This window comes from Triturus cristatus, chromosome 3_1 (assembly GCF_964204655.1).
Source record: "Triturus cristatus chromosome 3_1, aTriCri1.1, whole genome shotgun sequence".
NCBI lineage: Eukaryota > Metazoa > Chordata > Amphibia > Caudata > Salamandridae > Triturus > Triturus cristatus.
In genome coordinates, this window is record NC_140583.1 from 606,504,056 (window position 1) to 606,525,821 (window position 21,766).

The window sequence follows — 21,766 nt, forward strand, 5'->3', positions numbered from 1 at the left end:
TGTCAAGGCTGGGGATGGTCCTTTATTTGTTGGAAATTCGGGAGGCGTTAGCCAACACGTTAAATGTTAAGAGCCACCCTAGAGAGTAAGAGGCCTATAGGACAGGGGGGTGCAGAAAAAAGGGGGCTAGGCAGTACTGGCCATCACCCCCTTTTTCCTGGGTGGCGGGGTTTTGAAAAGTTGGCCAGGGTTGGCACAGGTTTTTCATTAAGTATTGGAAGTTTGTGAGCAGGGGCAGGAAAAGGGTAGGCAGGTAATCTAAGTTTCAGGATAGATGTTTGTTAGTTACAGTTGCAGGAAGGCAGGTAGGGAACGGGATGTCATGGGGGAAAAAGTTTTAACTGCAATACTGTGTAATGTTATTGTTATGTTAATGCCAGGGTGGGGGAACTTTTGAGGGGATGGTAGGAGCGGGGGGATCAGGGGTCAGCTATTTGGGTGTCGCGCATGCGCATTTCTCGCAAGAAATATGCATGCGCGGGCATCCGCGCATGCGCATTTGTGTGAAGAAGTTGCCGGCAAGCAGGAAGAGGGAGCCCCGGGACGCCACACTGCAGGTAAGGTAATTTATTTACTTTTTACATTCTTTAAAATATTTTAAAATGAGGGCGGGCGGTAGGCGGGCGGCGTGTAGTGGGGATACGCGGAGCGCGCGAGTGTGCGTAGATTTTGCCACACTACGCGCTGCTCCACGTAGCCCCACTACACCCAGGGTTATTGCAGAGTAGTGTGGTGTGGAGTGGCGTAGGGTAGAGTGGTGCAGAGTAGAGTGGAGTGGCGTAGAGTGGAGTGGATCAGAGTAGAGTGGAGTGGAGTGGCCTAGACTGGAGTGGTGAAGAGTGCAGTGGTACAGAATGGCATAGATTGCAGTGGCATGGATTGGAGTAGAGTGGGGTGGTGTAAAGTGGAGTATGCATGATGTTGGAGCGCACTGCCATTACAGACAACACATTTTCAATTAAAATCACCAATACATTTGCACAGGCGTACAGTTTTACTTATAAAAGTATACAGCGCACAAACGATAATGTGTAGAAATATTATCACCTAGTTTATCGATTTATTTTGATCGAAATAAAATATTTGTTACCCCCACACTTAATTTTTTGATTTTCTAATTGATATATTCTGAAATGTCTGCACGGGCACGGTTCATTACAGACATTTAAACTTTGTTGAGTGCTAGAAAAAAAGTGTTTCACAGCACGATTGTCACCTAAATCCTCTCACTTTGAAGTCAGAGAAAGAAAGGTAAACACCACACTCCCATGGAAGACTGGGCCTGACATTTGACCTCAGCAAATGTGGCAAGCCAAGAACAAGATTTAATGCAGTAAATAAGGAATGCTCTTCTCAAGGGAGGAGCTCATACTCTATGCCTAAAACAAATACCGCCAGCAATTTGACAGCAAGCAAATGTGAATTACAAGCCACAAAGCCGATGGTAAGCAATGGACGGAAGGTATTCCCAGGGAAGCTTCCAGGATATGTCCCCAAGATTCTTTAGCTGCGCTGTCTGGTAGGCTCAGCGCTAAAGATAATACAAAGTAAAATTGGGGCACTGTTTCTTTAACACTAGCTTTGCTCATTGGTTGAGATAAGAATACATCTGTAGCACTAGCTACAAAGTGAGGTCTTGAAGGTAAAAAAAATACATCTTTTTATGTCAATGCATTAGCAGCTGAATAGAGGCTAGCTATTTCATCATCAACTACCCCACCTTCAACAAACCTGCGCTTGGAGCTCCAACACCACTGACGCTCCTTGGTGTGCTTGCACACCTTTCTCATGTCGCTTCTGAAGCGCTAATGAGGCTCGTCCAGGTGGCGTTAATTCCTCCTCTCCCTAGCAAAGTAACTCCTGATAGATTGGGGAGAAGTGCATTTGTGTATCGTTTTCACCACAAGCAAAAATCTGCATGCTTCCATACATTTAAAGTAGGTTGAAATATTTAATCATTATGTTTTTATGAACTTTTGAATGTCTTGTATTTTCAACTCATGCAATTATGTTTTATGGGGTTTTAAAAGTCTTGCGTTTTCATCTCATGCAAGTTCATGTTGGCAACACAATGTTTTCAAAACTAAACTGCATTTTCTTAAAGAGGATTGCTAGAATGTATAAGCTTCCTAAATGTTTTAGAACTGTTTTAAGGTCTGCTTAATTTAATTTTAGAGTTCCTTCTAATGCTACACACGTAAAAAACATAACATATGTAGTGTCCTGCAGGGATATTGTTCGAGGACTGCAGCCAGCAGTGGACTATTCCCTCTGCTTGGCTCATATCACAACAATCGAAACAGTTCTAGCAATGGAGTGTTCAAGAATTGACACTGCTATCTGAAAACCTTCCTTCAACTCAACATCTCCGGGATGTCCTGCAATGGTTCCCAATCCTGCATCTTGTTAGATACTGCTTGTCCTCCTCTGAAATCACATGACCACGGCTCCCAAATCCCTGCACTGAAGAGCAGGCTTCAGTTCTCTCTGTATTCTCTATTAGGCCCTCTGTCTGTATGGTTTACTAGAGCTGTGCTGGTCCAAGAGTGCCTCCTGATCTGCCGCCATCTGTCAATTGCTGATGTTCAATGTTAAGAAGATCGGCGTCGGGGGCTGTTGTACCACTCCAGGACTATAAAATATGATTGACCAGAAAAGACCATTTTTAAGATTGCAGCAAATACTTTCAAACACATTCTGTTCCCTTCGGCTTAAAGAAACACTCCCTCCCCTTCCTTATCCATATGCTCTCCAATACACAGCGTTGAGTTCAGCCGCGTTTCGTTGCCTTTGTCGATTGAACTAAAAGGTTTCTACGCATTATGTTGACTTGTTGAGGTTAATTAATTGTCAGACAAAGTTATTAAACTTGTTTTAAATAATATTATTTTTTCAAAAAAAGTGTAGTGAGCCCAAAAACATTCTTTTTATTTTAAAAACACATTTTTTTCCATGTTGTCACCCCCCTCAGTGATGACACCCACCACACCCCCCTTCCTGCACCACTGCTACTGACTACATTTAAATAGAAATGCACTTGCAAAGTGGCCACTTAAACACTCTGCCCTTCATTCTGAGAGATGTGGAAATACAAGCTGTGAAGAATGCACATGTGAAGTATCATTACATGATTGAGATATCACTCTGTGTGGTTTTACACCTGATTTTAGGTTTCAGAATTTGAATATTTGGCCAGATGTACTAACTCATTTTCTTGTCACAAACCGCTTTGGTAAAATGCAGGTTTTGCAAATACAGACAAGAAAATGTGGTTTTAAATTGTACTAAACCTATTTAGTGATTCAGTAACATGTTACCAAATCGCTAAATGGATTTAGAAAATAATAAGGAATTGCAATTTGGAAAGTGTTGTGCTAAGGGCTTCTTTTCCAAATACGGTTTTCTATATGGTCTGTATTAAAGTTTTGCGACTGAAAAGCGATCACAAAACATTTATATTTTACCGGCACCATAAACGAGGGATCCCAGTGAACCCTTTTCCATTTTAACAAAACAACTAATAGTGATACAAAAATGTGGAGAGTGCCGAGGTACAGTTGTTTTGTTAAGATTTGCACAGAAGTTCCTTAGATCTTCTGTGTGGTGACATCCGTGGTAGTGGGGAGTTTTGTGTATTGTTACCTTGAATGGCACCAACACTGTTATTTGGTTATAGATAAGATCAAACAACTAATCGCTTGGAATTGAGGTGCTACTCTATATACCACCACTACCCTCTCTTGTTTTTTGTGAACCCTTTTCCATTTGCGAGTGGTCAGAAAACATTGTTTAGACCACTGCCCATTCTTAAAAAATAGTGTTACAAACATTTTCTTTTTAGGGCTCGCGCAGCGAGGGTCCTTTTGTGTGGGGTTCGAAAACGGAGCCTGGAATCACACACGCTCGTGCGTGTGCTTTTCCTTTTGGCTTCCGTGATTGGCCTTTGCATGCGTGTGTTTCTGAAAGACAGCACGCAATAGGCCAAAGGCAGGCGCATTGCTCCGCCCATGGCCTATTGGTGTCTGTTACGCGCACCAAAGACCATGTGGTTTCAATTATCGTGCCCAGACACGGGCGCGATAATTAAAAACACATGTTCGCTATGGCGCGCGCGCGCACCACTCGCAGGCGTTTTTTTATTTTTTATACAATCAGTCCTTGTAATGCACCAGGGAATGGTGCATCCCTTACCGCTAGTGCATCTCACTGCTGACCTGCTGCACCTCCTTCGAACCCAGTACCGATCCACATACAGCAATGACCATGCTCCTCACTACTGCTCTGCTGCAGGCCCACGCACTGTAGTAGCACTGGGACTTTTTTTAGAAACTACCTGCCCAGTGAACCCACACAGCTCTACCATGTTGGTTCTCTGTTATTCGATAACTGAGCCGCACACACAGCTCTGCAATGCACTGCAGCCGTAACCTGCAGCAGCCCTTGTGCTTCTAGCTCTTGGACCCACTCGCAGCAGCCTGGCCTCACTTGTGTGAGTGTAAGTGAAAGCATTGTGTGATAACCAATATCGCTCGCGTGTCCTTGGGGCGCAGGCCCTGCCACTCTGGCGACTGAGCGGTGAGTTCACCTCCTGGCACGCCGTAGCACCTGGGCACTCTGCTTGCTGCTAGTGATGTCATCCTGGAGAAGTGTGGCTCAATGATTAGAGCGGCAGACCCTGATGCAGAGGTCTAGCCCGGGACCAGGGTTCAATTCCCCGCCTCGGCAGGTCTTGGGCTCAAAAATTCCACGGACCTGATAATTCTTGCCTTGGTGCCTATTCCAATCATGGAGTCCCACTCTGCAACTCTGGGCAATAGCTTTCTAAATCTCCACAACGGCCCCCACAACGCTAAGGATGCCTGGCCCCCACCTTGGGGGTGCCCAGGAGTGGACGCCTCACAGGGAAAGCCAGGATGGGTTCCACAGCGGTATTCGTACAAGCGCCTTGAGACCTTTGCGGGTGAGTAGTGCGCTATACAAGTGTCAAATTTAAATTTTTTATTTTATTTTATCCTGGGCCCGCCTGTCCTCGAGGCGTGGCTGACCATTGCCATGGAACTGGTCCGGCTCTGAGATGCCACATACCTGTGAACGGCTTCTGAATGACTGTGTAGAGCAGGACACATTCACCGTGAGACATGGATAAAGTATGTCACTTATTGTCGCAGCTCTGTGGCCTGAGGTGTGCGCGAGATTAAAAACAAAGACATACATGGCATATCACGGTGTTTGCTTTTCTCGCTTCACAGTAGCAGTCAGTAAGCGCGAGCTCTGCCTTTATTCCAACCGTTTTTAGGTCTCGGCTAGCGAAGGCTGCGCTTGCGCAGTCTCGCTCGCAAGATTTAATGACTTGGAGAAGAGGGGCTTGAACCCGCCTCTCTTCTCTCATCTTCTCCATTGGCTGGCCTCTTAAATGCTGGTCAGCCATTGGAGAAGAGGTTTGTCTCTCCAAACAAGCCCCGTCCTTTTCGAATTCGGGGGTGTGTTTTTTCGATTCTTTCTCTCCTCTGGAATGTAAACATTCCAGCCAATGGCAAGAGGAGAGAAAGAAAAACACGCCCCGATTCCGAAAACGACACTCAGTTTCTCCGAGGCATTTCTGCTTGACCTCGGAGAAAGGCGGTGATGGCGCCTTGAGACCCTCCGGGTGAGTAGAGCGCTCTATAAATGCCTATGATTGATTGATTGATTGATTGATTGATCGTATCAGGCTCTCCAGCCCCTGAGGTCGTGTTGCCAAAACATGTCTGTGCTGTGTGCTACGAGGCCAACCCACAGGAGTCGATGAGGTGAGCCATGTCTTTGTATTTGTCTTCGAGGGAATATATGCATGTAGTGGAGTTGGAAACTATAACCCAAATGTATGTTTTGTTTTTTTAATTAATAAAGTAGTATAATATAGTAATTCGAAGATTCTTATAAATATTATTGAAAAATCAAAACGGACATGCTGAGGATTTAGTAATGGGCATGAACGTAAATGCTTTTCCAATATGGAGGCTGCTTCTTTTCGAGTTGATACTTCCTTGTTGTCCTCTATCTATTTCCACGCGGTAGGAGCCGGGTTCTCTGGTGTTTCACATTCACTACTGATGAGAAGATGGCGGCGGAGCGCGGTTACAGCTTCTCTCTGACCACTTTCAGGTAAGCACAGTGAGGCTGTAGCCGGTGTTGTGGACATGGGGGAGAGTAAGTGGGCAGCTTACCTGCGCCTGATCTATACAGCTAACGCTGCTGCGCTGAGACATGTACTAACAGTTTGCGGCCTCGTCCGGGATACTGCAGAGTCACGACCCATTCCAACCTTCTTGCTATCACCAATCCTCGGAGGATAATAGAAACTTTCTAAGTGCCGGGGACGGAGGAGCCGTCGATGAGAGCACTGGGGTCACGTCTTTGCTCACAGTTGTTGTTCGGCAAGTGAAGACTGATATCACACAAGAGCAGTGGCATTGTGTCTGTCAACTGAGGTACCAGGTTTCCTGTCTACCTATTCGTTTACATATTTTGGTGTTCTTATGTTTTGCCCGTCTCCCACATCACATTAATGTATTGAATTAGGCTTCAAGTTTAATCATACATTATTTAAACAATCCAATTCATCAACGCGAGAACAGCGTAGTGCAACTGTAATTAAAACTAATACAATGAATAAAAAGGCATAGAAACTCCATAGGTGGTACAATTCATAAACGGATTTACACCGGAAATGGTGGGTGATATGGTAAATGCAAACAGTTATATAACGAAATACCCAGCTGTATTGACAGCATGCAAAAAGAGACATAGAAGACTTCATGGCTGAAACAGGCAGTTCATAAATAGATGTAAACTGTATTTAGGATAAGACCCAAGGGCACAATAAATAGCACGTGGCATGACTGTGCAAACAAATGTCTGAGAAAGTATCCAGCTAATTACCAGTTGCTGTCCACTCTTCCTAGCTGCGGGGTTGAACTCTGAGCACTTCCCTTTGAAGTCACGATCCTTTTATCTGTGGCTGGACTCAGGAATTTAATAAGAACCGTCATACTGATGCTCAGAACAGTTCGTGGTTACTACAGTGCTTAATTTATGAAAAAAACATATATATAGAAGTAAAAAACATATAAGTGCCAGGGCCCTCCTTAGGAGGCCCCTGCAGCTTGCGCCACACATTGCGGCTCTGTGGGTGGCTCTGTGTGTGTGTGGGGGAGGCTCTATGTGTGTGTGTGTGTGTATGTGTGCCTCTGTGTGTGTGGCTCTGTGTGGGTGGCTTTTTTTGTAGGTGGCTCTATGCGTGGGTGGCTCTGTCTGTGTGTGGGTAACTGTGTGTAGGTGGCTCTGTGTGGGTGGCTCTATTTGTGTGTGGATTGCTCTGTGTAGGTGGCTCTGTGTGGGTGGCTCTGTGTGTGTGGCTCTGTGTGTGGGTGCAAATGCAATAGGTCTTGCATTTGAGAGAGATTAAGCTATTGACATTGTAAATAACAATGCAGTTTCTTTAAATGTTTTAAAAACAAAAACATAAACAAAAATAATGTCATGAGCAATGCCAATAGCTCTAACTTTAACAATGCCAAGCCCATTGCATTGTAAATGCTTGTTAGTTTCTCCCGTTAATGACTGATTCTTTGAGAGGAAAACTAGACAGCATAAACTAGAAGATGATGGAAAAATACCTAGGATATTATGAGACGGGGCAAAAATACTATTCTAATTTAAACCCTTGAATATCTGGGATAGATGGCTCGCCGACCCTTTTTGCAGATTAGCCAGGCATGTTAGCACTGGGGGGGGGGGGGGTGACAGTGTGATATTGGAGCTGACAATGTACCTGCAGTCAAAGACTACATTTTAAGTATATTTTGTTTATTGCTTGATTAATTAAAAGCGTTGCAATACAAATGTACCTTGCTACGCCTAAAATACAGTGACCAAGTCAAACACAAATATTAAAACTACTCACAGCCTGCCCTTTGCCTGGTTACAAATCATTGCCATGCATGTTTGCCTTCCAAATATAAAAGTGAACAGATCAATGCAAACTTTAAAACGATGCATTGCCAGTCTTTTCCCTGTTGAGAAATAATCTAATAAAGTATAAACACTCAATTAATTGTAGATACAATAACCTAAGCACATTTGTTATGCTAAGAAATGGCCTAGTTGAAGTTCTTAGTTCACATACATGTAAGAGGACTGACTATGCAGCAAAGGATGGCAAGCTTTGCAATTAGGGTGACCCCCTAAGCTAAAGAGCTGTTCTGCCTGAACGCCCATCTGTTACATTTCCTTAAATTGGACCTAGGCAAGAGGTGGTAAAAGCTGTGCAGTTAAAGTGGCACCAAGATTAAAGTGCCGTTGTGCCCAAGTGCTGAGGAAGAGAATATATAAAGTGCTAAGATGGCTGTTCAAGAGCAATAGTCCATTTAGCAGATATTCTTCAATTGGGAGTACCTAGAGAGTAAAGTGCAGCTGTATTTGTTCGCCCACCTGTATTGCTTTAAAATTTAAGCTAGGCGGGAAATGGCAGAAGCAATACTGTTAGTGCAGCCACAGATAAAGTGCCTGATGTGCCAAGGCTTGACATAGACTCATAAAATGGTTCTCTCCTGGCGCGTTTACATATGGGTGAATATAAGTGTGAATGAACATGCTCTTCGACCAACTTGTGGATTGGGCCCATTCACGCGACAGGACAACTCCCCCACCTAACCATCACTCACTTGATAGAGGACGTAGAATTACAGGCTTTTTAATCCATGAAAAATGTATGTGCGTGTCTGACGTACTCATATTGGGGTGTTGGCGGAGAAACTGGTTCACCTGCCTTCATCCGCCCTGACTAATTCTTTAATGAGTAGCCTTTGAACACAAAGCCTTGCCACGTTTGTCACCATTTTACACGTGCTGTAGACCTTCTGAGGGCCTCACAAGCAATTTGTTCTCTGGTAACATGTCACTCCACCACTTCCTGTCTGCTGACTGAACCCCCCTGTCCATAGTGTCTTCCCTATTTTCATTTAGGGTTGGCTTTATAACGTAACCTAAGGGTACTCTGAAGTTTGATACCACCTGTGTCTCCTGACAGCTATGCAATGACTTTGCATATATATATTTTCATAATGTGATTTGAATATGTAAAAACTCTGTGCATAGCACCCACTTACCTTGGTAAAGTAGTTCCATCTGCCATATTGCTGAGTTCTGTCAACTGGTGTACTACGATGTTTCTGGTGCAGTTGGTTTGGGTAAGATTCTGAATTTAATCCAAGGTGGGTGAGATGAGATACAAAGGACTTGGATGCACTGGGACCATCCCTAAATATAATTTGCAGTTCTAAGTTACTCTACCCAGCAACATGGAGCAATGCCTTTCATATACATCGCATTGTCCTGGCTTCCTGCAGGTTGATTTACCAACCACCTTTACCAGTCTGACTTTTGAGGATGTTCTGAAGCTCTGGAAGGCTTTTCCTTTAAAAACTGGAATGGGTCCGCTTCCCATTGTTACCTAGCAAGCGCTAAATCCATTTATAGATTTGGCTAGAGCTTCAGCTCCCTCCTAGATCTCTTTGTAGTCCAAGCAGAGAAGGGACCTGGTTAATGTAATTGTGAAGAATGCAGTTTTTAGGTGGAGCCTGGGCAGCGGAAGTACTGCTCTGCGAGGCATGCTGTACTGGTGTATGGCCGTGAAGCCCCTCCCACTCTCCGCCCATATTTGTCATTGGCTTGTGTCATTGTCCTTTGTAAATGCTGGCTTCTGATTCGTTAATAGGTTTGTTAGTCCCTCCTTATTTACATTTGTAATCTCCCATGACGACTGGCCTTTTTACTTCGGTTGATACACGGTACATCTTACTTAGTCTGTAAGCACCATTTCTTTAATGAGTTTCTCCTACTATAGGCACAACGTGCTTTCCTGCATGCATGCTTTCATGGGACACTTTTACAAAAAAAACACTTGTTTGTTAACTTGACAATCAAATGCTTTTTTTTGGTAATAGCGCCCCATACCGCGCTTTCACTTTAATAGCGGCTGCGGACCTTTCTTCAGACACAACTCGTCTAAAGAAAGGGGCGTGGCTGCTATTAACATGAAAGTGCAGCATGGGGTGATTGTAAAGAACAAGCATTTGCAATGCATTCAGGTCTCGCATTTTAGAAACTTTGACCTATTGGTATTGTAAATGACAATGCCTTTTATTATTGCAGGTTTAAAAAAATATATATAAATAAAAGACATTGTCATTTACAATGCCAATAGCTCAAAATCAATTGCAATTGCGAGACCTATTGCATTGCAAATGCTTGTTTTTGTTTTGCAAACGCTTCCGGTTTTCCTTTAGGGAAATGGGTTGCATTTAAAAAAACAAAAGATTGCTTCAACCGGGACCGGTAGGAAGGGGTAGGTCGCCAGCTTTGTGTACTAAACACAAACCACATGGGGAACTCCTCGTGTGTTTAATCCTACCGGGTACTGAGAAGCCTGGTTAGTGAATTATTCTGGGTAGTTCCAGGTCTACCAGGTACTCGACTATTTAGTCTGATGGTTGATGTGCGTGTGCAGCCACAACACCATTACTTTAGTTGTAGATAGTTTTTTCTTCCTTTGGTCCTGACGAATCGCCTGTAGATTACTCATGTAGGCGAGAAACATGTTGACCCACTACTTATAAGAGCGCCACAACCTGAGACATTACCTCTGCCTTGCGCCTTATAATTTCGTTTTTACTTAGGGTAGGAGACCCCCTGATTAAAGTTTTTTCTTAGGTACTCCCAACCCTATTTTATTTTCACTTCCTTCATCTACACACACAAGGCCCCCTCACCCGCACTTCACCAAACGGCAATTGGAAAAAGATCTCCGATAAAGAGCCCCTATCATAGGGAGCCCGTCGGGTATTGCATCGCCGACCCGACGAGGAGCAACCCGAAGATGAAGCATGACACCCGGCAGGGTGTGTGAGGGCAACAAAATCCAATATAATGGATTCCCAACTTTGAACCCCAGTGGTCCGATCTCTCAAATCTATAGGAACAGCACAATCTTTTTGTTGAATTCAATTAAAAGCAATCACAGACATGGTGGTCTGCTGACTCCAGAAGGTCAGCATCCCTGTGATGGCAGCGAATCATAGTGGGTTGCAATTTGCGCTTTACCTCATTAATATTCACGAGGTAGGTCGAATTGCAACAGACTATGATTCTGTATTTTGTGAACTTATCTATTAGTACATAGGTCAGTATGCAAAATACCACTGGATTCGCTAAAAGTCGGCCCACAAATGACAACCACTTGTAGCGAGTCCAATAATGTAGTGAATATATGTTGTCCATTGTGTGGCTTCGAGTTTACAGACTCATTAAATATTATATTATATTTTCACCACTGTTTTACCCATGCAAATTCCTTCTGCTAGTACAAGGAAGAATACACTTGGGAATGTGAAGGGGGGGGGGGTGAGTCTGGATGCAAGCTAATTACCATCCGGGTTGTGAAATTGGATGCAAACAGATGTCGTGGCTCATTTCACCATTAAAATGACACTGAATTATCCTCTCTGACTTCACTGTCTCCTCCGGAGCGCTATACTGAAAGTTTTAAATTAAAAACAACGTAATTAACTGCGCTTGCGCTGCTGTGACCTCGATTATACAGTATTCACAACATAATTTAAATGCGGTTTCTGTTTTTGAACACAGAATAGTCTCATAGACAGGCTTTGCAAAGATACAAGTCAGAAAACCCTAGTCACTTACAACTTCTTTTCAGAAATAGCAACCTACAGGCTCCGACCGGCGTGTAGGCGTGGCCACGTGATTTCCAGGAATAGAGGGACGCGCGCTGCACGCTGGTCTCATCGGGCGGGAGTTTATTTAGGGTACCTACTATAATTTGTCCATTCATGAGATCTTGTATCCCACACAGCATCCAGTCTGAAATAACATTTGCTAGACCTTCTAAATTTAATCTGAATTCTGGCAGCAACTCCCCTCTCTCTCTCTCTCTCTCTCGCTGCTCTTCGTCTGTAAGAAGATCAATGTAGGCTCAAAAATAGTCCTGGTAGAAAAAATAACAACAAACGCCACAACTAAGCAAACAGCAGACCAAGCCAGGAGTTCCTAAAATACATCCATGCTCCAGGGAGATCTGGAGCTTAATTGAGCGTGCAAAGATACAGCTATAAACATAACAAATGTATAGCATATATATAAAATGTAAACAAGGAAATGAATATGCAGACGTCGAGCCTCCTTTACTGTATGATTTACGTTTAAAAGGAAATGCGGCCTCTCTGTACATTTTTACCAAAGGAAGGAAGAGAGTGGTTTGTGGTCAAAGCATTCATTGACTTTGGAGAATGTAGACCACGGTCTTGCTCGAGTTTAAATGTTAAAAATGAAACTTGAACACACAAAATATATGTATTCACAAAGGCTCTAAGGCCCTCATTACGATTTTGCTGGAATTTGGTGGGGCTACAGCGGGTGATGCAATCTGATTCGGCCAGTATCCACTGCACCAAATTCTAGCTGTTCCACGTTTTGCCCTTGGAATAGACAATTACATCAAGGCGGTGGCGGTGCCTCCAGACGAAAGATGAGCGTCACTCCATTCCCCCCCCCCATACTACTGTGTAGAAAGCTGGAAAACGAAAATGGTAATAAAAATTATTTTATTACCATTTTACTATTCCAGCTTTCTGCGAACGGAGAGGGTAGGGCGGGGCCAGTGCTTAATTGCTGCTGATTGGCAGCACTGACGAGTGACCCCTTCACTTAGAAGTGCGCATGTCGGGTTGGCCGGCTACCTTGCTACTGCCAAACCGACAGGCGCAGTTCAAACTCTCCAACCGAGCTGTGTTTGACACTTGGTTTGGAGAGCAGGTACAGGGCTTCAGTGCCTTTCGGAGCACTGAGGCAGCTTGCTCCAGCCAATCCGGAAGCTAATCTGAGCAGCGTCTTTATTGGATAAGGAGTAGTTTGATTTCCTATGTCATCTTGTGCTTGGAGGAGTCGGATCCACGGACTGGAGAGCATGAGGATGTGCTTCAAGGTAAGTTATACTTTTGGTTTTTTGTCTTCCTTACTCGCTGTGATTGATTGTGTGTGTTTGTGTGGCTGTGTTTATGATTTTGACTGTATGTGTGTGTGTGTTCGTGAGCTTGACTGTGTGCCCCATCATCACCACCCCCTTTTGTACCGCTTTGTTCGCCATAAGTTGGCAGGGTATGCTCAGACGTGAGTCCCTTGCTCACTTTGCCACTGGATTCAAGCAAGCCTGGCTGAAGACGGCTGAAATGCCAGAAACCGGTCCTAGGAAGCTTGTTTCTGGTCCAGGGAAGGCATGGCTTGGCAGTTCGGGCTGGACTGTTCCCATGAGGCACAGGGTCAGACTGATTTGCATAGGGTCATGTCTGAACTGGGGTGGCAGAGTGGGCTAAAGAACGGTGATGGATCAAACCCAGATCTGTTGACTGGGTGTGAGTGTTTGATTGGTTCTCATGCTCTGTCCATCACCACCCACTTTTGTACCGCTTTGTTCGCCATAAGTTGGCAGGGTATGCTCAGACGTGAGTCCCTTGCTCACTTTGCCACTGGATTCAAGCAAGCCTGGCTGAAGACGGCTGAAATGCCAGAAACCGGTCCTAGGAAGCTTGTTTCTGGTCCAGGGAAGGCATGGCTTGGCAGTTCGGGCTGGACTGTTCCCATGAGGCACAGGGTCAGACTGATTTGCATATGGTCATGTCTGAACTGGGGTGGCAGAGTGGGCTAAAGAACGGTGATGGATCAAACCCAGATCTGTTGACTGGGTGTGAGTGTTTGATTGGTTCTCATGCTCTGTCCATCACCACCCCCTTTTGTACCCCATCATTTTTTAATGTCACCAATTACCACTGCAGCAAGGTCCTAGGAATATCGGGTCCTTTTCTGTGCATTTTCCTTATTCCGGGGACAAATTTGCTGATTTCTACCGCAGAATATATCAGTGGGAGTGCCGGTGTTTGGGACAGGGTCTTGAGGGAGCAAAGCAGCCTAAAGGAGCCAGGGGGAAATTGCCTGCTCGCCGACTGATGCGCTGTGGGTGATGGATCAAAAGGGAGAAGAGTGCACACAGCCTGGTCTATGATAATGTCTGTGGGTTTCCTAACTTTTAAGGACAGGGTTGTAAGACAGCCGCGGCTTTGCAGGTAAGAGTTGTGGATCTGGGTCTGGGGGGATTTCGACTGACGATGAGGAGGGAACATTAATTATTTATTTAATTTTCTCTCGTCATCATCTGTCGAAATACCCCCACCCCCACCGGGCCGTGGCTGGTGGAGCGTAGGTGATGTGAGGGGGACTCGGGCCTGACTGGAAAGAACTCTTCACAGCGCTCTGGCCACTGCCATTCGCCCGGGGCTGTTTCTCTGGGTGGGGTAAGGTGAGGTACTGCCATTGGTCCAGGGTTATCAGTGATCAAAGGGAGTGGTGAGCGCATGCACCCCGGGCATTGCTACCAGCCCAGGGTAGTGTCTGATGTGTAAGAGAGAGGGAGAAAGCTCCAAAAATAGCAGCTCTTGGTACATCCTCTTGCAGATCAGGAGGGAAAAGAGTGGAAGGAGGCTGACCAGGGCCCTGCCTAAGTGAAGAATTGTATGCTCCCATCCATGGTACCACAGGGGTCGGGCCGAGGCAGGGCTGTGTGCCTGCCACTGTCTCGTTCAACATCCAGGAAAATGTTGAGGAGGTGTGGCAGCCACATCTTGGTGCATCATCCCACAATAGTCATCCTTGCAGCACTTGATAATATCCTCATCTTCCTTACAGACACCTCCCATGAAGATGATGTCTGGCCCTTGACCTTCATCAAAGCCCCTTACAGAGAAGCTTTTTCAACCATGGTCAATGCCTTCCTCACATAAGGCATCTTCCCAGAAGCTCTCAACAAAGGTAAGAGCCTTCCACGCCTGAAGAAACATGCACTAGACCCTAGTATCCTTGAAAACTACCAGCCCATCACTGATCTACTCTTTATTTGCATGATCAATGAAAGGCAGTCAATGAACAACTCCAAGATCACATCTCCTACATGACTACAGATCAGGCGTCATATCACACTGCAATTAAAGAGCTCCATTACAGATCAATGATGAAGCCCAACTGACCACAGATAATAGTGACCCCCTGCCTCCTTATTTTACTGGACCTTAGCCGCTTCAGTATTGTCTACCATGTACTCTCATACACACTGTGAAGTCTTGAATAGGATTCCCTGGCAGCATCCTCCACTGGCTCTCCTCTTGTCTATCCAACCTACACAAATTCATTCACAAGTGTACCACCATGTCCCAGAAGATCCACAATGCCTGCCTTAAAGCTCTATCTTGTCTAATTTTTAATTTGAGTCCCCTAGGACTCTACTTATTGATCGCAACATCAAAATTCACCAATATGACTTCACACAACTCAATTTAATGTTTTATTTGTACTAAAAGCTTACCGAAGACTGCAAATGGACAGGAGAAAACTGTGTGTTCCTCATGCAGTCAAGCAAAATGTTGATGGATGCTTCACATAGCACATGGCGAAGTGTCCGTGCCACCTATACCGCATAGGTGTTCCTGCACCTGGTAAAAGGATTACAAACTTGGGCTTCTGTTTTTGTTGGACAAATTGATGCAATGAGATTCAGGAAAGGGACATGGACAGGCCTTATAAACTACCTTTTCCAAAATGGTCCAGAGAATTCTATCTGAGGTTAACAATCCAAGATGAAGTAGAGTATTTTCCAGTGGTGTCAGTTCCAGTTTGATTCATATAAGAGTAGACATTTGGAAGTAATAGATGTTTAGCAATGCATTTGTTCCAATATTTTTCATAATGTATTTCTCCTCTTTATCTTAATTTTCAGTCTCAATTCTCGCTTTGTGGGTTGCAACTTTTACTGAATCTACTTCTGGATGTCCTCGATAGGCTGTTTCCTTTACCATGATGTCAGGGAGAATTTGGTGCCTTGCTATTAATTTCTGTATTAATCTTCATTCATCTTCATTCAAGGACTACCAGATTGCCTAATTCTTTTTTCCTCTTACCTGGGACCTTTTTAAGGAGATAGTTGACACCTTTCAGGTCTACCGTTAAGTGCTACTGCGAGGAGACTCCTTTTCCCCAAGCCATTAAGGATGAGACTCAACAGACTTTCTCAACATCCAGTCCATGACACTTAAAAGTTCCCCTTACCTCAGACATCCAGGGCCTCAAATACTGCCTATGGCTTCATCCAGATCTGGATGTACAGCAGTTGTCTGAAGCTCCCACCCCATCTTCCACCCTTCCCAAGGCATAATTTCTACTATTCACTAAGAACACACATTAGTTAGTCCACACCAAGCATCAGCAACATGAACCTGGAGAGATGAGAACCCCCAACTTTTATCCAGTGCTCTGGTTCACCCTGGACAGTGAACTCACTCTCAAGGAACATACTGTAAAGAAACACAAGACAGCCTGGGATTCGCTATCTTTACTGAAGAAAATTAAACCATTCATCCCAGAAAGCGACTTCAGAACTGCTGTTCAAGTGCTTACATTCATGCACTAGGATCATGCTAAACCCTGCTCCACCGCATCGCTGACTTCCAGGGGCGTAGCTTGGTCAGTGTGAGCTCCAGATTTTCCAACAGTTCACACTAGCATATAATGTTAAAATAAACTATATGACTAGCAGGGCACATGAGATTGGCTTAAGGGGCAGTGGAAAGGGAGAGGAATACAGATTTGTGGGGGTACTAAGTGAGGAAAAATGCAATATTTTGTAAACTAATGTAATTTTTGAAGACTTTCAAAACAAAGAGAGAGCGAGTGAGTGTGTGCATTTTTATGTCTCTCTGTATTGAAAATGTCTAGTTTAATCAGACAGACACCTCTCCATACCCGACTGAAACCACCTGCTCCCAACTATTTTCCATAAATGTATTTATTAAGGGGGTGTAACACCCCAAACACTACCCCCTGAAGTCACCCCCCTGCTGACTCCACACTGGCTGCTCTTAAGGACATTCCACATGCTGCAGCATGATTCCTCAAGGGCCTGAAGAAATATTATTTTACTCATATGTTGAATGGAACTTCACTGGCTCTCCCTGTGAGCCCTACCATCTTCAAAACAAGCTGCATAATCTAGAAAGCCATCACAACTTGCCCTGACGCCTACCTCCCTGACAAGCTCACCACTTCAAGTAGCTTTCCGGCACACTAGTTGCCTGAACACCATCAACCTGGAGACGAAGAACTGTAAGAAAGAAAAAACAAGGCAACAACCCTTCTCCATTTATGCGCCCAAGATCTAGAAAACATCTCTGTATCCATCAGGCCCAATCCCATCTCTAATCAATTTAGGACAGAGTTGAAGACATAACTATTTGAGGAACACTACATCATGGAAAAGTAAAAGTCCACTTCCTCTCTCAGGACCCGGCCTCCACTCCAATCACTAACTGACTGTATCTTTACCTTTGACCCTGTATAGCACTCAGCTTTTGACTAGGCTTGTGTTATACAAATACCCCATACATACATTACATTCCCAAGTCTAATTTAGATGTAAAAATGTATTTGTATATAATAATTATCACATCTACATGATGGTTCTGGTATCTGCTTAAACAATGCAGACAGAGGTCAGATTTGCCCAATCTGTTTTGCACCTTCATCTAGAGGTGAAAAGGCTCTGTGCCAGGTCGGGGCTGACGCAAAGTGTTATATTCCATATAGGTACCCAAATATAGGCTCGGGTACCATCCCAACCTTTCACCTATATTCATCCCTACATTACATACAAAACGGGCTGCTGAGACTGACCCTTTACCTAGTTACAGTACTGCACACAGAACGTGGGGCTTTCCTTGAACAATAGCCTCATACATTGTGCATGAGGATTCTTGGATTCTTGGAAACTCCACAGGGCTACCATTTCCTGCATAATAACTATGTACAAGGTTAATTCCTGACGTCATCCTAAGTCTGACAGTGGCACAGCAAGGTAGAACCCCTGGGGATAACTTCGGGTATATAAACACATCTTGCTGAGATAGAGAGAGGAGATCAGGACTTCCAAGCCGACACACTGACGGGAGACGTTGAAGCACCCTGCATGCAGATACTCCAGCTTGCAGTGCTCTGACATCCCTTGCGGGGTGTCCAACCTGAAACTAGGACGGGGTCCTACAGTTTCTCACTTCAGGTAATGGGGGTTGACTCTATCGTAGAGGGATTCTTGGCTTAAACATCTACATACATGCTAGGTACACTTAGGTACATCTAGTTAGGGAAGCATCGTAGGAGTACACATTTTATTATCATGTATTTTATGTACTTACCTGTGTTCATGGTTATAGCAAAATGGTAGAACTCTACCATCCTTTTACTTTCCTAATGCTTCTAATCATCTAAATCTGTTACTGTCTAATGATTATTTCAGCACACCTATTTTACACTAGAATAATGACTGTTCAATAAATACTTATTGAAAACGTCCCTACCGTTTATTCTGTGTATCTCTTTGAAACTAAGTGAGCACGAGTAACTGAGCGAAAAGTAGTACACTGTTTCCACGTTCCTGAGGGATCAGGGTTGTCATGTTTGATAGTTGCCAAGAACTATTGTCTCCTTGGTAACAGGACTTTCTAGTGGCACTGTGAGCTAGCTGGTTAAGAGGCTAACATACCCGGTGGGGGTGCTCAGAATAGGTCTAGCACCAATCCTACAGCGTATGTTGTCTAAAGGTGCATAACCTGTATAGGTTTTATAAAGGTGCATAACCTGTATAGGTTGGGCACTTATTTAACGGTCAAATCTGAGTAGTTCAGTCGTGCTATTCTCAGAGACCCCTACTCACATTTCCCTAGAGAGGTCTGGAATGGGATGGTATAAATTCCGCCACAGCTGAGTATACAAAATCCTATATATTGACTGTTGGTTAATCAAGCTTGAAGGACACATTGTTCCTATTTGTGCATAAGACCTTATCAAAAGTTCCCTTGCAAGGCTCTTCTTACTAAAAAACATGACTGTATAGGAAGATACTGTAGTTCAATTCAATCTCTCAGGAGATGAAGAAGCTGCAGATGCAATACACATTTCAGAAAATGTTAGAACTGCCATCACCCTAAAATTAGCCGCATACGGTTTAACATATAGGGGTGGGCAGGTAACATTCGGGATTGAGGCACACAAATCATTTAGAACAGAGGTATTCTTTTCATGGGTTACATTTCCAAAGGCAAATGCATTAACAAAGAGATTTCATAACTACATAGAAGAAATACCTTATGAATATTGTCCATCCGAGGACATTGAAATTCCACTCACTTACCACGAACATTTATACTGGTTTAAAGGCACGCTACGCCATACAAGAAACAGAGTAAGACTCAGTCAGCTCGGAAGAGACAGAGCAGCATGGCCAGTACTAGGGGCCTACACACCACATCCTGACATTGACACAATGGCAGGAGGAGACTTACTTACACAGCATAAAGAATCAATAAAACTTTACAGAAACATGACACAGTTTGTGATGAGAACACTCACAATTCAGCCAATACCGGCTGCACAAGCAGGACCAGACCAAGCATGTACAACTAAAAGTACACCACAAACATTACACGGTGTGATGGGTAAATTGCCCATTAAACGTGAGAAAAGGCCTTTCTGGATAGCTCAAAAAATAACAGAGCTAGAGGCAGTATTTCCACACACTGGTCCACACGAAAAGCATAGAATGCTAACAATCTGCTTGCAAATGGGGATAGCTCCCCTGATAGAGGATTGTACTTCTTGGGCTACACTCTTCGCTGCAATATACACCAGGACTCATGGTATCCCGTCATTAGCAGTCTAACCAGATGTATTGAGACAGATACAGAACAAACATGGAGCGGAACCTGCTCTGAACTTAGGGTATACTATTAGCAAACATTAAAGTGGAAGCAGCATCAGTGGCAATTCGCCAACACCTGAGAGATTTAGCTCCTTCATAACAGGAGACAGAATTACCCTAAAATAATTGAAACTGCTTCTACAGAATCAGGTAGAGATAGTTTGGGAGCTAGACCAGTAAAACCTCAGCTAATGGCAAATCCTGAAAAGGATACTTTCAAGCAAGCACTTGCTTCTTCAAAGAAGAAATGGGCCAATTACAAACAACAAAAGAATAAAGACAATAGATCTCAATCCAGAAGAAGATCTCCTCAACAGGAGCCATTCAAAAGGAGGTATTACCTTAGGAATAGGGACAACATTAGAAAATCCGTCAGGAATCAGGACACTGATACACGTTTCTCTCGTGCCTTTCAGGGCTCTTCAAAAAACTCAGAGAGAGAAGGATGGTCCGAACACAGACAGGAGGAGCGTACAAAGTCCAGAGGCACGCAAGGCTCTGCGGACTACTCTAAGAAAGAAAAAAATAAATAAATAAACCTCTATTCAAAAAGAAAAAAGTAGCAGGTTTCTAGATCAGACTTGCCCAGAATTCTGAGGTCTCAACTACTGAACCGGGAATGGGCTCTGATGATGCTAGACAGCACAGCAGAAGCAACAACAGCTCGCCAGAACCTGATGGAATTTCTGGTGACAGCGGAGTTGAGTGAACATATCACAGTGGAAACGCCTGATACTAGGGTAAGCGTCCTATTTAGGTTACATGAGATAACTCTGGATGGAGGGGGACAAACCCAGGAAAATTAAAGGTCTCTTTTGGGAGAACCTAATTTTTGGTTATGACATTTTGTTAGCTGAAAAAGATTGGACGCCTGCTATTGTTATAGATTGCCCAAAAGGGGAAATGGTAACTATGCCAACTTTTTCCAACCTCATTCCCCAATATTTAAAACATACATATGCACAAGAGTGGGTAGTAGACCTTGCTCCAGCACTGTATCGAAGCCATGTTGGATGGGATGAATAGTCGACTCACCTCGTGATACAACTAAAATCTACTCCAACTCCACAGAGACAGTATCCCATAAAGCAGGAAGCTAAAAAACAGGTCAGGGAGATCTTAGATCAACTTGAATACCAGGGGGTGATTGAAACTTTGCACCTCATCATGAATAATCCTTTGTTTCCCGTAATGAAACCTGACAATTCATATTGACTAGTTTTAGATTACAGACATCTAAATTTATGCACAAAAACATTTGCAGTACAACATGTACACAGTGCCACATTAATGAATAACATTGTGTGGGAAAAATAGCAAACAACACTAGATATCTCAAATGGATTTTTCTGCCAGAATATAGCACCTGAGACCAGATACTTGACAGCATTCTTAGCACTAGGTTCACAGCGACAATTTTGTCGACTAGCCCAGGGGTATAAACCCCCCCCCAGGGCTGTTTTCCGCCAGAGTAGCCAAATTACTACAAAATCTGGATGAGGAAGCATTATCCTAAGTAGATGATATTTATCTGATGGATGATGACCTGGAGGAACGCTTGATGAGAGTGAGCACCATAATTTTGGAATTCACCTCAGAGGGTTACAAATTTAACTTAAAAAAATCAAAATAGCCCACCTCAGTGTCTTATTTTTGGGATATGAGCTTTCAAGTGAAGGGAAAAGCCTGTCAGCCAACTTTTTAGAAAAGTGTGCGCTGCTCCAACCTCCAAAATCATTGAAAAATGTACAATCAATACTGGGATTCCTAAATTTTGGCAGAACCTATATTTTGGATTACGCAGAAAGAGTTAAATCTTTCTGCGACCTCATAAGACCTGACTTTTCAGTTTGGCAATGG